This window comes from Centropristis striata, chromosome 1 (genome assembly GCF_030273125.1).
Source record: "Centropristis striata isolate RG_2023a ecotype Rhode Island chromosome 1, C.striata_1.0, whole genome shotgun sequence".
NCBI lineage: Eukaryota > Metazoa > Chordata > Actinopteri > Perciformes > Serranidae > Centropristis > Centropristis striata.
Genome location: NC_081517.1, coordinates 29,183,194 through 29,199,262, shown reverse-complemented (window position 1 = coordinate 29,199,262; position 16,069 = coordinate 29,183,194). Strand labels below are relative to the sequence as shown.

The window sequence follows — 16,069 nt, the reverse complement described above, 5'->3', positions numbered from 1 at the left end:
AAGGAGAGAAAAACAGACCACACTGCATGTTGAGCGCTTAAATGTACATATTAAAAATATACATATTGCAAATTAGATCAAAACAAACTAGAAACTGGTATTATTTAATCACAATTAAATAAACTGCAGTAGAACATTCCTGCTGAATATTTAAATAACAAATGTATTAAACCGTAAAGCAGTAATTTATGCCCATGTAGACTCTGAAAATCTTTACACCTTTTAAGATACACACACGTACACACACGTACGTACACACACACACACACACACACACACTCACACACTTCTTCTGGGATTCTGCACTGATCTTATATGCACATTCTTGCTTTCACTGGTTGAATGCCATACAAATAGCTTTTCTCCCAGACAGTGCGGGAGCTGTTATTAAATTATTTGCAATGTGGTAAGTTAGCTGAATGGAGGTACATCTCGCTGCTAAACGTGCTCTCCTTTTTAACTGCGTGTGCAGACATTTGATGCTGAAATCAGACTGCAAACCACAACTTGAAGCTTCAACCATCATTGACTTTTATTTTAATTTTAGAAATAACTGCTCGGCGTGCAGCTCAGCATGCAAAGCTCAGCCACTTAGACTGATGTTACTGCTTGCAGCTGGAAAATAGACCTATGAGCTTTTTTTTCCTTTTCTTTCTGTAAGATTCTGGTGATGCAAATGGGTAATCACAGTTCAACCTTACAAGTCTAATGTAGGCAGTCCTGAATAACAGTTTCGACTTGCTAATACAGTTTCATGGATTTTAGACGATGCTGTCACGATGTATATCATGTGACAGTGACTTTTTTGTTGCTATGAGTGAACCATTTTAAAGAATATTTATTTCTTAGCATCACATGCTAAATGGACATAAATCTGTACTGCCTGTTATAACATAACACAAATGATGGTCACAGCAACTGGAATTGTAGCTTTCAGATATATATTTTTTATATAAAGGTCTATGTAGTAGCATTGTGGGTAGTTTACCTTTGTGAGGCTACAAGCACTGAAGGTCTGTTTACTCACAGATCTACTATTGTCTCTTTGGCCTAGTTTGTAGAAAGGAGGCTTATCTTTAAAGAGATGCCATGACAAAGTCTGACTCCCACTTTATATATCTGTTGCCTTTACTTATTTGAAATTAAATTTTGTCTAAAAAACATCAGTCAAAATTAAGATTCCATCCTGCAGCAAGAGTCAGTTAAAGTTAATGATACAGGTGTACTGACACGCTGCCAATAGGACAGGTAAATATGGCAAAAGGCGTCACTCTCCTTTTGTATATTTCACACTGTATCCAAACTGTATTTAGTCTATCCACACCTTCTGTGTGCCTCGGTGTTTTTCTTAATTTTGCTCCAAAACCAAGCATGACATTGTAATCTACATGTTTAGATGCAAATTAGTGGTTTATTTTTACTCCAGTTGCTAACATGTCACCATTATGTGCATCACCCGTTCTCATTATTTTCTGGTTTGTTCTCATTGAGCATGTGTTTGACATGCAGTTAAATCTATTTAGACATTTAAAGCAAACTCCTTGACATAATTCTTAATTAATGTAGCAGAAACAGGGAGGCAAATGACAAAACCAAAGCTAAATATGAACATATGACAATGCCAGGGCACCGCCTACACAGTTCAGATCAGTATGCAGATTTCTCAGTCTCTCTAGGTGTGGTTCTGAACTGGGTACCCCCAGAAAACTTGATAGTGGGCTACTTTTGGTCACATAACTACAGAGAAACGTTGAGAATTAATTGAGAGGAACGACCAAACATGCTAACCTGAGAAGTGTTTTGACTGGGGAAAGTAATGTGAGAATAAAAAGCCGTTATATAACCACGCTGACCAAGACTTTCTAGCCCAACAGTGCCTATGTTTTGCTACTTTGAGAGCCATCTATCATTGCAAATGTTGAGCAGATGATTCATAGGCACATCACACGTCCATCTTCACAAACCGTAAACAGGTGATGTGGAGGATGGAATGTTTTGTTACTCAGGTCAGCTTTGTGCACTTTTCAGCTTACACTCAAAAGGGGTCTGACACATTCTATTAAGGTCTGTACATATACTATCTCTCATGGGGGTGTTGGCTCAATTTTGTTTCTTGGTCATCCCCCTCCTGCAGTGGGGTAGGAGGGAAAGTCCTGTGATAAATCCCGCTGCCCTTCAGTGGGCGTTGCCTTTTGTTCTCATGGTCCTTTCAAAGCAGCCTTTAGAAGCCTTTATGTGGGCCCCTCTTAACATAGTGTCACTTAAAACAGCCCTGCTGCTTCCTTTGACATCAACTAGAGAGTGAGTGATTTGTGTGCCCTTTTGGTCTGCCCCAGCTGTTTGCTGATGAGGAAGGATCTCACTGATGCTGCACTCAAAATATGTCCTTTGCATCCAACAAAACTTTGTTTAGCCCAAGGACATTTTTAGGAAGCTCCATTATATTATTCTGATGAAGAAAAGAGGGGGAGATGTCGCTTTGGTTTTTTCCCCTGTGCATTCTTTTTTTATGTAAAGCATGTGGCAACGGTGAGGTACACAGCAGTTGTTTGTATGCTAAGGAGATGGAGTGTAAGCCCCAGTCCAAGCACAGACTAGCTCATTGGCTGTGCAATGGCTTATCGCAAGCTTGTGTGTTGGCAGGCGTGAACCCCTACACAGCTATTTGTGCGCAATTGTAGTGCGAATTATTTCATTTATTTAAAAAAGCCTACTCATGTGTGTTTAATGATATTTGGCATTGCAGGGAAATTGGATCAACACTATGAATGTTCACAAAATTTTTTACCTTGATGGAATATGGTGTATAATCATCCCATTCACTCATTTGAATATTTTTCTTCTCTTTACTGGGAGCATTCTTTCAGCTCTGTTCATTACCAGTAGACCATTTGTAGCAGCAAATGTATTGCATCGAAATCTGTGCTTTAAAAAATAGGAGGGGAAAATGGTTTTAAAAAATTCGTCTCACACAGCTCCACAGCACTGATAGCATGCTTTAAAGGGATATAAGTGGCAATTTTCTGTACAGGCTTGTTGCTAACACGCTCTCCGTTCATCAGATTTTTACAGTGAACTTGACAGCGAGGAATACGAGTTTTAAGGTGTTGTAGGTACCACAGAGACTGTCTCAAGAGTCAATCAGGGCTGCTAGACTCATGTTAACAAGATGCAACACTCCCTCGGTCCCCTGTCGCCTCTCTGGCTCGCCTGTTGCATGGTCGTTCACAGTTAGCTGGGCTGGTAACATGTCAAATTAACATCAGATTCATAGTAGGAGTTATGAATGTGTTTCAGTCACTTAGCCAATAGATAACTAATGTTTTGTGAAGTATTTTTTCTAATTCAACAAGCTCTGGTCAAAAGCAGAGCCTACAAATGAGTACTTGTTGGTGCACGAGCCAATAAAGATGGAGGAGACATGTTGCTACCCCTGCCCTTTAGTTAGGTAGAGCTCTGCAGGGTTAAGTGGGTTCATCACACTATAACTGGCAGAGCAGCACATGCATACGAATGTCGGTTTCATGCGATGATGAAACAACAAAGTCCTATTAGAGATCTCCAGCTGAGTTCGTAGCGCCGCGGTCACAGTGTCTTTTTTCGACGAGTGATGGAAATGAGCAATCAGTGTGCTCGGCCATGAACTAAGCTGTCATACATTAAGAATTAAGTTTCTTTAAACAAACGTATTAAAGGAGAATCTGGTATCACTGTTACAAGGGGGTCATCTCATTAGAGTGTTTCATAGTCTAATACTGTAGATTCACAAAGGAAGTATTAAATGTGAGTTTTGATTTATATAGCACATCCCTCCGAAAGATGGTCAGCTCGCTCACTTACGTTACTTTTACGATTGACAGGAAGTCTCCTTTTGTCCTTTCAAAATAAAAGCCTACGTTATCAAAACAGTGAATAAAGTGGCATAGGCTTAAAGCAGTAGGAAAAGCAATACAAAAGCATAACTAGTAAGACTAGCATGAGGCGATCTCTTCAACAAAACTGGGTTATTTACAATTTATGTAAATATGGCATAATTTTGTGGCTTTGTACTTAATGTAAACTTGGGTCATTGTGTAGTTCTTCTGAACAAATGAATACTTGATAACTAAGAACATACCATCTATAGAGTCTGAACGATATAGGATATTGGAGACCAATTCCGATTTTAGAGTTGAAAAAAAGATTACCAATATGGCAGCCAATTTTGCACCAATTTTACTCAGAAGGCTTCTTTCTTTCTTTCTACAAATAACTTTCTTAAAGAATATGTGATATAAATACACATTAATAAACATTATGCATACAATGTGTTACATTGCCAATCCATTTTAGAAATAAAATCTGAGAAAATAAATAATAAATAAAGATGAATTGCTAACCATTAAAATGAAAAAAAAAAAAACCAGCAACAAAAAGTTCAAACCATTTCATAATTAACCCAAGCATTGTTTGCTGCATTATATTAACTGTAAAAATAGTTTTCATATTGAGCCAATAAAATCAGCTGAGCAATAAAACGTTAGGACTCTACCATTCATCCTTTCCTCTGACATCCAAACTTTGTTTCTTCGTCCAAAGATGTAATGGCACATTTTGGCAAATATAGAGCACAAGCTATAGGTGCCGAGCAGAATGCTATACTTTTGTCAGGGATAGCATTCACATTACTGATCCTTGCTAGCTGAATAGCTAATACACTCAAGGCTATCCTATATACTTGGCATTATCATTGTCATTGCTGCCATTATCATTATTCGCGCCATCACAGACACAGTCATCATAACCGCCACCATCACAATCCTCTAATATATTAGGCTAATTAACATCCTGATCAATGTCACTGCAGCCATCTCCCCGATGTGAAGGAGGAGCTGTCTTAAGCCATTAGCCTGGAGTTTGGACATGATCAGCAGTGTCAAAGTAAAAAGTGCCCCTCGTCATGTCTACTTTGTTTTCATTTGATTTTCTTCAATTTGGCTCCACGGTGTGTAATATCTCTCTGTTCTCCACCATTGTTCTCCGCTCACCTCAGTGACGAGCCAAGCTCACCCCCAGGGCTCTCCTAATCACATCATACTCATTACACCATCTTGACCAGCGACAGGAAACCACTAATTATTAAGCTGGGTCTATCATTGGCTTAAAGACGTGGAATGGTTCTGTGAAATGTAATGGAACAAACCTGAGATAGTCAGGAAAATCTTCACCATGATTCATACAATTGCATTCACAATAGTCATGTTTACTTCTGTATGTATATACATTATGGCAATTTCTAGCCTGTGAACAGCCACTGTGTGTAGTCATGTACAACTTTCCACATGTACATTTATATCCTAACACACCCTATATGCTAGTTTTCTTTATTCCGCCAGTTTAAGTTGACATTTTGTTTGACGGCACCTGTAATTCTGACATGATACGACTTTTTTCTTTGTGATTTTTAATTGAACTCCACACAGAGGTTCTGTTTCAGCAGTCTCTATTTGTAGAGGAACATCAGTAAGAAGTGGGCGAGGTATATAAACAGGCAGAGAAATGGAGAGCTAGTTATTCCTCAGTGTTTGAGAGGTAAATTGTGGGTGTCCTTGTATCATTGGTCTATTAATTTAGGATTTTACAAATTAATTCCCAAGCCTAACTTTAATGAGAAGTGCTTAATCCTAACCAATCACCAATCCAGGCATTTTTCCAGTTTGAAAGACACAAGAGCAGAAATACATTTGCTATAATAACAGCCCATTTTTATTGTTTTTTTTTTCTGTGTGGCTGTTGAGTTAAATGCAATGTTGGAAGAAGAAATATTTTACTTAAACATTCCCCATCTCATTTAGAATATCAGTCTGCATGCTCAATATTTCATATTCCAAATTAACTGAAACTCACTCTTGGAATGCTTCGGTGTTTAGGCTCACAAAAAGTTCCACCTTCCCTTTTACAGCCATAACTTCTATATAGCCTCTATTCTATTGACTCATCTATTTCCCGTGTTTTAAAGTGTAGTCTACATCATTTGGCCGAGGAGAATCACAGCAATTATCAATATTTCAAGTCAACTGCTGCTCTTAATAGGTATATTATTCCTTTTTTCTAAGACGAATGAGAAATTATCATCTAAAATCCTGTTTAAATTATTTGCTACAGCAGTATTATAGGTAGAACATTAAACTTTTAATTAAACTTTGGATATCCTGGTCCATTAACATTCCTCATTATTGAAGTACTCAAAAGCTTTTTTTTTTAACATTCACAAACCACTTGCGTTGAAAATATACTTTTATAGCTAAGCCAAACCAAGCAGTATCACAACTGGTATATGTACAACAGAAACACACAATAAAACCAGAACAATCCACGCCACGATACAACCCATGTTTTCCTACTCCCTTCTCACTCCTGTTGATTAATTTAAAGCTCCAAAGTCACACAAACAAATCAAGAATATAAGTGTAAGAGACCAGACTTCTCATCTAACACATTGCATTTTTTATCACACTCCATTTAACTGTCACCGTGTACTCACATTGCTAAGGGAGTCGAGTACAGAGTCCCTTGAGCATTATAACACAAATACATGCACACAGATAAGTGACAGAGCTGATACGCTTCTGTTCACCACCTCAGTGGAAGTCACTTTTTGCATACAGTTATTTAGAGATACAGGAGACATTTATAGAGCTCAGAAATTATCAAAAGCATTTTTATTTTAATTAAAGGGTCAATTTTGAGAAGGAATATACAGTAGAAGTCTAGTTACTAATTGATGGTTAAAAATAAGTTTACTGTCATGGAAAAAGTATAAGACCACCTTTGTTTTCTTCAGTTTCTTGTTCATTGTAATGCCTGCCACAACGAAAGGTATGTTTTTTAATTGAAAAAAAATGAAACCTGAAAAGTAACTACAGCTGTCAGATGGTGGCGTTAAGCATTTTCCTTGTGAGCTGCAGTAATATAAGTACTGGGATAAAATATAATGATAACAACAAAAATAGCTCATAAGAGTTTAATTAAAGAGCTGATATCCAGCCATTTTCCATGGTTTCCTTGGTAATGATTTTGGTTATTATCAAGAAAACCATGGAAAATGGCTCTATCTGTATGCTCTTAAATTAAAGTTATTATTATATTTGTCCAAACAAATGTAACTTTAGTTGTACCAGGCATTAAAATGAACAATCAAATTAAAGAAAACAATGGTCTAATATTTTTCCCATTTTTATATATCTATATATATATATATATATATATATATGTAAATACTGTATATGTATATATATATATATATATATATATATATATATATATATATATATACATATACATCCCTACTGTATCTGTATGTCTGTATATATATATATTTTTTCCATTCAAACATAATTTCACTACACACGTATAATCATCATACATCAGTTGCTTATATCTGCCTCTTACATTGATGCTGCAGGAAGAGCTCTCCCTTACATTACTGTTGCCCATACGGATATGTTCTTAAACACAAGATGAATAATATCCAATCTTTTAAAGTCACCATGGTTCCCTTTTTATTGCCACTGCAGTGAGAACGAACACGTGCCAGCAGCTCTCGGACCCCTAAAGGACGTTACGCTCCATCACTATTCTAATGTCAGAATGAGGTTTTCCTCTGACCTTGACTCTGTCTTGGAGTGTTTTCCTTTAACAGCTGTGGCGTTTTGAAGGACACTTCTTTGTCGGCCCTATCTCTGTGATGCTTTCACCGATCAAAAGCAAAGTTGCATAATGGGCACATATGTGCAATGTGTTCGGGCTCCTTTTTATTGCACTTTGAAAGCTATTTTGCGTTTTTGTGTTGTATGTTATTTTTATTGTGACCCCTCTTGTAGTGCTTTTGTATTTGCTGCTTTTGTAAATCTCTCACTGCACTAACGGTGCAGTTTATTGGGATTTTTTTGCCGTTTCTTAGTTTGCTTAATATGCTTTCATGTTACCGGAATTTCTCATCAGTAATAAATTGTTTATGTTTTTCCCAAATGCTGCAACAACATTGCATTCCACCTAGTTGTACATGTATTAATAAGATAAAGTAAATGTAGTATTTTCTTTTTATTCAAGGAATGCCGTATATTGCATCTGTGGTCTTAGAGCTTTCTCCATACATTGCTACATTAACACTGCTCCCTTTACCTTCATCAGTTCATTAGCTTTTGCTACTTTGGATTTACAGCAGTGACCTTACTTTGGACATGAGCGGAGTCAAGGGGAAAGGCATACCTCCAGTGATTATGCATAATCAATACAGAGTTGAATGTAACCAATACTGAATTGGCCTTCAGGGCTCAGCGACATGAGACAGACTGCAGCAGTAAATATTATTCTGGGGGCCACTGCATTAAGCACTTTACTGGACAGTTAACCGGGAAGTGGATGGATCACTGTTGGAACAGGTCTATTTGTGATGACCCGAACCTTTAGGCCGACATTAATCCTCCCTTTTCATACAAAGTTATTAGCCTCAGAGGAAATCTGCCTTTGGAAGATGTAGCCACAGAGGTGCATAGAGAGATACATCACACCCCACCTAATCCACCTGAGGTATGCCCCTTTTGGAGTTATTTTTAGGTGAGATCACAGCCAAAGAAAAATGTCAGACTGAGAAGAATGCGGATGTTCAATCGCTGTCTCACTACAACAGATTTCTGTCATTAAAATGCTTGCAAGAAAGCCAGTGTGTGAGCTCAAAACTGTGCACACTGCCTTCATAAACCATCAATCCCCTGATGCTAACCACTTTCATTTTCTTTTGTTTATTTTAAGCTCTCAACCATATTAAATAGTATGGAGTACATTGGTACACAACACAAACAAACAATGGAATGGGTCAATCCTGTATCTTTTCTCATTCATCTACACACAATTACCCATAATGCTAAAGCAAATATATGCATTAAAATGACCAAAAAGATGTTTTGAGTCTGTAAGTTTGGGATACAACTACTCTACAGTAACAATCTCAACTCAGAATGCACACACTTAGATTCTTCTAAAGTTTGTGAAAGTGGGGGTGTCCTGGTGGCTCGGAGCCCTTTCCTGCATGACTTCTCCCCCTTTCACTCTGTTTCTCCGCACTACTAAATAAAGCTGAAAAATAACTTTTAAAAATACAAGAAAGTTTGTCAAAGTCTTGCCAATAAAGCTGATATAATGCAGATTGAATCACTGTTGTCTATCTAAGGGTATGTGTAGGCTTCTTGTGGGCTTTTATTTTAGTTATAAAAAAAATAGTTTTAGAGTCTCACAAGTTCCACTGACTGCCTGAAGATTATATTTTTGACATTTTTTCAGCTTTGTTAAACAGTGACAGAGAGAATGGCAAGGGGACCTCAGGCTGGATTCAAATTCCGGTCATCCACAGCAAGGACTCAGCCTTAGTGGTAAGCGCTCTACCAGAGAGCCACTGGGACGCCCCTACCGTTTTATTCATTCATTCATACATTCATTCATTCATTAACCGCTTATCCAAACCCAGAGCCAATCCCAGCTGACATTGGGCAAGAGGTGGGGTACACCCTGGACAGGTCGCCAGTCTATCACAGGGCTGACACATATAGAGAAACAGCTATTCATGCAGCTTCACAAGCTGGATTCAAACCTGCAAACCTCTTGCTGTGAGGCGAGCACTACCATGTATCCTGTTATTTTTCACGCAACACCTTTTATTTTTATGGTCACCTTTGAGTGCTTCAAGTTTAAATCAGCCCAGTGTTTGAGAGAGATGCTCTGCTCATCAGTGTTACTTATGATGGACTGTCCAGTCACACTAGAGGAGGTGAAACTTAATGCTATTGTTTACTATGGAGGAAATGGAGGAAAATCACAAACACAACAAAGAGAGAAAGACTGTTTGATGGGAGGACATTAGGTGGACATGGAATCCGGTTTGCACTGGAGGTGCCTTTGTGTAGTTTTTGTACTCCTATATATCCCTGAGGTGTCACAGACACATACTTTACCTGGCACCTCTCAGTGTTTTTTTTGTTTTTTATTTCTTGCCTCATGACACATTTCTGCCAATCAATGTGTCTACTGGACTCACATCTGAGTTTCTTACACATTGCAGAGCATGTCAGAACAGGAAGTGTACAGTCGCATCAGTCAGTTTGAATTCAGTGGCAGAATTGTGAAAAGGCTTCACTCTAAGGAATAGTACAAAAGGCATTTTGAAACTATAGGATGTAAAAAAAAAAAAAAAAGCACAGGAGGCTCCATCATTAGGAAATATAAAAAAGATCAAGTACCAAGACTTCTGGTGATTGAACCAAACTGGGTAAGAGAGTTCCCGGTCAATGACTGAGGTCAAGAGAGTATAATATGCTGACAATATCTGAGATATCCCCAGAGACCAGGTGCCATTCTGATATCTAAAGGGAGTTCTTTGGCTATGGTAAGAAATCTTTCCACTCAGTAAAGCATTTATAAATACGGGTTGCATAAGCTCAGATGAATATGGATAACAAATAAAGATAATCATGCTTAATTGCTGACCTGCTTATAGGTTGTCTGTAATTAACTGCAAACAAAACTTAATGAATTCAATTTGTTATTTTAAGCACGGTGTCTTTAAGAGCCATTTAGTGAGACACAGTAGATACAGTTACTACTTTACATCAGAGGTTTTCAAACTGTGAGGGATGCAAGAGAGTTGAAGGTGAAGCTTAGAGGAAGAATGAAGAGGCAGAGACATTTGAGGTGAAAGGAAAAGGTGCATGCTGGTGTTCTAAAATCAACAGGATGTGTTTTATTGTAGACCGGCTTGCTGTTTTGCCCCAATTATCAGCATGGTCAACAGCAATAGTTGTAGCTGAGCTGTGACACACATCTCATGGAGGCAATTAACGTTCTTGAAGAAAATGAAGCAATTTCCATACCAACATCATCACAGCTGGAACATTAAACACAGTATTGAAAAGATGATGAGCAGTATGAGCTCGGTTTACATGGACTGGCTAAAGTGATTCACTTGGCAGCAGTGTGTTATGTGTATAGAATAGCTGCTTAATGACCTGCATGCTATTTTAAAGGACTTTATAGGTAAATTTAAGGGTAACAGAGGCCTCATCACAAGATTCAAAGACAGTAAAAGCCCACACTTAGTAAAAACAAACACAAACATTTAATCTCCAAATGAATAAATAAAATTAGTGAAAAAACATTTTTCAAATGTTTATTTAATCCATCCATGCTACCTAACAATTAATACAAAACACCTTTTCTTTAAAAGTATTTATTCCTTCTGTTTTGTTTTTTCATCTTTACAAACAAGGAATTCCTCAGAATGTGTTGAGAATGTGACTGAATAAAGAGAGGTCAGATCACTCAAAAAATATTCATCATCAGTGACTCATGAATATGTGCGGAAAAACTCTTGTAATTACAAACCGTCTGTGTATTTAGAAATAAAATGTTGTCATTGGAATTAGAAATTATTTTATTCGATATATATATACTGTATATAAATATATATAATATTTTTTCAATACATTCCATCTAATAAAATAGAACATTAATAATAGAACATCTATCATCTATCTTTTGTTCCACAAAAGACTAATAATCATCCCACCTTGAATGCCCAAGGCAATCTTTCTCAAGCAAACACCACAGCTTTCTATATATTGTTAGTTACATTGAACTATAAGAAAGCAGGTGAAAGGTGAAACAAACCAAACAAAGTGAGTTGTTGGTGTTAAAGATTTATCTGAGAAGCCTGTGAAGACTGGCGATATTAAAAGGAAAACAAACTAAATCCATCCACCAGCTGGTGTCAGAAATTTCCCCTTCATCAGTCATTACTGACAGCAGTGTATTAAGGGTGGTCTTAACATGATGAAATCCTCATGCACGGTAATCTGATCAATACTGCTACAGGCCATAACCAGGGAAACCCAGTCAATGGGACATTCACACTTTAAGGTAACACCTACTTAAGTTGTGGGATAATCCCTCTTTTTCTCCAGTGTGCCATTCAGCAGTACTGTGATCTCACTCCTACTCAATACTGTATTTGAGTATTTGTACCTTTTTCAAGCATATCCAAATACTTATATTACTGCAGTTCACAGGGAAAATGTTTTATGTCACCATCTGACAGCTGTAGTTACTTTTCAGATTTTTTTTTTTCAATAAAAAAAGCAAAACAACACACTGTTAAACTAGTGTCTCATTGTGACTCCTCGTATTGTTTCAGATGTCCATGACTTGTTAGCAGCAGAGATTTCAAAAAGCAAAGAAAGCAAACACTTTGCAGGACACCCTGAGGTTGAGAGATGTGATTTAGAAGTAATAGTTAAATGTAGTTGTACCTCAACAAGCTTCAAAAAATAATATTTAAAAAAATAGTATTTTTACTTTTTATACTTTAAGTGCACTTTTCTAACAATAATTATGTGCTTTTACTTGAATGCAGGACTTGAATTTGTCACAGAGCATTGTTACATTAATATATTGGTACTAGCTGCATTCCAAATTGCATACTTTTTCTTTTTACATTAGTCGACTGCAGCTGCCTTTATAAAGTATGTACTGTTTGCAGTATGCATGCAATGGGACACACTATTTCATCATATCATGGTGTTTGACCCTGTGGCTCATACTGTGCAGAGGATTGTGGGTCAGAATAGCCAGAAAATGTATGCTGCCTTGCATACATACATACATAACATATGACTAGATGTAGTCATACATCCTGGTATAGTTATATACATACTGGGCCTCATTTGTCAAACGAGCGTACGACAGAAAATGAGTGCAAAGTAGGCGTAAGATAATTTCTACGCAAGGCTCTTTGAGTCAGCGTAAAGCCCACGTCTGAGTCGGATAATTGATCTTAGACTTGTATTAATGCCTTGAGCAGAAAGCTTAACGTTTAGGATATATCATGTATCACTAAAACCTGATTAAAAATAAATTTGTCCTGCGACCGTGAAATTCTTTAAACAGAATACTGGCCGAGGCTATTAAATGTTGTTGTCTTCTGCTACACCGGAGCGTCATTGTCTCCTCCACCGGCAGTGGTGCCCGAATAGAAACATTCAAATCAGCGCTGTCACACGCTCCTCTGACTGGGACAGAATTCTTACTAAATGTAAATAAGTGAATAATATATCTCCATCATAATAATAACATTATTTGGATAATATACAGGCTATTAGGCTTTATATATCACTATGTATAAATTGAATATTCCAACCTCGCTTGGAGTTGAATGGTCTACTGCTACTCTGCTGACAGCACCACTGATTTCCTCAGATGAAACTTTTTATGCCGCCAAACAAAACCAGTTTGTTGTGTTGCATCTGTTGGACGTCAGCATTTCGTTTTCTGCCTCTGAGGAATTCCTCTTCTTTTGGAATTAAAACTTACTTTAAAACATTGTTTACCTCCTGGCTGCAACCAAAAAGCTGTGGAAAATTTAAGTATGTGCTCCAAATTTAAAATATTCACTAAACGTGTTTGAGTATATACTTTTAATTTCATAAATCCCTGTCATTGCGTATTTCTGTATAATGTATATGTTGCTCCTATTTTAATTTGTGACGGTGCACTTTGCTATTAAAGGTGACTTTAAAAAAAAAAGGGGAAAAATACTCTTTTTGGCCGCATTGCGTCCTTCAGTGTCGTAAAAACTCAGTGCAAGCCATCTGAATCGGATGTATATTAGGCCGTGGTATTTAAATTACGCTTTTTTCGAGCTGCGACATTTATCAACATACGAACATTCATATGCTGTGATTGGAGATAAACATTTAATAAACCCCACGTGAACCCTGTCGTAAGACGAAATATACACTCAGATCTGCGCTCGTTTCTACGCTCGTTTCTACGCTACTTTGATTGAAAAATACTTTGATTTTTTTTTTTTGTTTTCTGGAATTCTAAGTTTATGGTAATATATTGGAACACTCATATTACATCTGATGTGGGATATAGTACCGTTAGTATCCCACATTGCTTTTCAGTTTACAGTATTAACATTACAGCTTTGAAATGACTGGAAATTGTTTGACCAGCAAGAGTGGGACAAAGCTGTGTGCGCCTTCATGCTTGTAAGCATTAAATATAAAATCAATTTAGCAGTCGCAAATAATAACGTGCACAATTGTTTTCCTGCAGAGATGTGCTGGATAGTTCCGTATGTTTGATTGATTGGCCTTTTCAAAGGTTTTTTATTGGATACAGATCAGCATCATTAAAAACATACAATGATATACACATGGTAGATACATAACTAATTTGTGGAACTTTGGTTCTAATAATATACACTGACATTTGGCCATTTTATTCCTCTTGACTTCCTTGTTAATTCCCCGGTGACTCATTCCATGTATCTCAGAGGGAATTGGTCATCAGCCCTTTTTTTGTAAATAATTACATCTGCGCCCTAGGACGCAATCAAGCAATCTTTTAACTTCGGGCTGACATTTGTATTCTTTGTGTTACATCCCCACTGTCTCTGAAAGGGGGAAAGAGAGATAAACAAATGGAAATAGTACCTGCATCAAGCATGTATTTACAAGCCACTGCCCCCAGCCTTCCCCCGCAGGCTTAGAAGAGTCACCTCAAGGGTCCATTATCTTTCACAGAGTGCAGGCATTGGTGGCAATGTTTGTGAGACACATTTTAACCAAACCTTGCCCTAACAAATTGCCGTGAAGATGGGCTTAGTATCTGAGACAAAAAACGTCAGCATTCCCGCTAAGAGCTGGGATATAGCTTCTGTTAAGGTGCTACTCGACAAGGAGCGGAGGAATTCCTGTCATGTTATTCAGATATGACACTAAGTGGATTACACAAGATTAAGAGCGACAAAAGAGAAAGCAAAAGAGGAATAAGACTTGACATTGCACCATGCTTCTGTGAACATAGACTTCCTATGGTAATATGATATATAGCCCGGCATAAATCCTTAATTATGTCATGTGCCCATGGGGGCTTTAGTCGTATCACTTTTGATGTCCCATAATGCCTTTTTGCCTCTGATTCATGTATCATCTTCATTTTTCCAGGATGTGAACAATACAGTGTTCCAAAGTGCAGGATGTTCAGACAGGTCCCATTTTGTCTCTAATGTAGAGACTCTAACTGATTGTATCTCATGTGATGATTAATGTTCAGGATGCGTTCTGAGTACAAAATCATTTCTGAAAATCTAGTAAAAGAATGATTAGATGATGACCTTGAACTCCATGTCATGTTGTTAAACAATTCATAACATTGTATTAAATTTGCACTATTGTGTCTGACCTCAACTATAGATTAGTCAATGGAGGAAATTGCTGCAACTAAAGCCTTGCAGCTATACCATTGCCTCATAAACATTGTTGGAGTAGCATGGACTATAATGTATGTATGCATATAAGAAGCTCAGTTAGTAATTGATTCTGTAAAGGACATACACTTTGAGCAGGTCAACATTTCAGTATGTTATATATCAGAAGTAATAATGACGATTAGCTGTAGCTGTGCGCCCTTCCTTTTATAGATCGCTTGCCATTTTCTGCTTTTGCAGCATTGCAGGGGAGCAGGAAAATCTAGCTCTCAAATGGGAGTCAAAGTGAAGCACCCTGCCACTGGAGTCATTACCCATCATGCCAAAACCTTCTGTTCTTGCATGCTATGAAACTTCAATTAATGCCTGTCTTTATTTTATTCTCAGTGAAGGATATCGACTGCATTAGAGCAGTCCGTCCTTCTCACATAAACACGGAGACACGTTGAGCTCTTTAGTGATATTATATTCCACACATGTCTGCCTGTATATTGGGATATGTGTCTAAAAGGTTTGTGCAGCTCTGATGTCAAGAGGTGGGGTACTGAGCATTAAATTGTGTTTGGTGCATATTCTCATGCATAGCTGTGTCATTTTGTGACTACCATTAGCCAAGCCAATGTCAGAAATGTTAAACTTGTGCTTTAAACAAACTGCAAGACAAACAAGTATGGGGGTACGGAATAAGTACATGTAAACTAGTAAACATACTCGGTTGTGACTGCTGGTGTTGCTCACTGTGTGTTTGTTGTTTATGTGTTTTTT

At 37.5% G+C, this 16,069-nt stretch overlaps 1 protein-coding gene across 2 annotated transcripts in view; it reads left to right on the top strand.

Moving 5' to 3' along the window:
* ctnna2 (catenin (cadherin-associated protein), alpha 2) overlaps nt 1-16,069 on the top strand; it is a 352,125-nt gene that overhangs the window by 262,963 nt on the left and 73,093 nt on the right. The gene's annotated exons all lie outside the window — the stretch shown is intronic.